Raw genomic sequence first — 1,101 nt, forward strand, 5'->3', positions numbered from 1 at the left:
TGTTATGGTGAAAGTGTTTAAAAGTCACAATTACTGAGGTGTAATTACCGTAGGTGGTAGTTGTCTTTTTTTCTTGAAAAGTTGTTTTTACACTGTTGCAGAACAAGTAGAACTGGCTCTAATGTTATAGAATTTATGTAGCCAACTTACTGTACCTTTGAAAGTTTCAATGCACTTCTAAAAGAACATGGCAAAATTAGACACATCCCGCTACTTGACCCCCAAAAGCTCTGTGTGCAGCAGAAACATGATTTGATTTTATATATAGCTGAGGGACAGAATCGTATTTATCAGCTCATATACAAAATTAGAATAACAATTTGCTATTTTACAATGAATAATATCTGCAATGAAACCAAAATATTCAAATTTCTTGCATGCAGACCTCCATGCAAGCTAAATACATATTAGATGGGTTCTTGGTAAGCAGAAATCAGACCATGAGCAGTTATAGTGTGGAAATATACCATAATAATCCAATAGTCAATAATATGCTTTTTGATTACCTATCTCCCTTCACCAATAACTCCATGGTTCTGCTCTCCCTTCCTAACTCTGAAGAGTTGTCTATATTGTTGTCTCTGCAGTCTCCTCAGCCTTCCATTCTCTCTTGAACCCACTCCAATTAGGACTCCATGTTGTTAAATCCCATGGCCAATTCTCAGTCCACCCTCGCTTGATCTTTCAGCAGTTTGGCATCCTCCTCCTTAAAACATTTCTTCTCTGGTTTTTGAGTCATTATGCCCCTGGGCAAGATCTTCCCTCAGCATTCCAACTACTATACATTGATTCTCAATAATTTTTTAAACTTTTATTTTGAAGTAATTTTATAATTATAGAAAATGTGCATGAATAGTACAAAAAACTTCTATATACCCTTTATCCAGATTCACCAACTGCTTACATTTTGTTACACTTTATCACTTTCTCTCTTTCTGTCATTCATGGATTTTCCAGAACCACTGAGAGTAGATTAGGGACCTCAAGCCCTTTTACTTCTTTACTTCTCTGTGGATTTCCCCAGACCAAGAAAAATTCTTCAGCATAATCATAATATTGTATCAATGATGTCATCAAAATCAGAAAATATAACATTGATAT

This window comes from Pongo pygmaeus, chromosome 3, assembly GCF_028885625.2.
Source record: "Pongo pygmaeus isolate AG05252 chromosome 3, NHGRI_mPonPyg2-v2.0_pri, whole genome shotgun sequence".
NCBI lineage: Eukaryota > Metazoa > Chordata > Mammalia > Primates > Hominidae > Pongo > Pongo pygmaeus.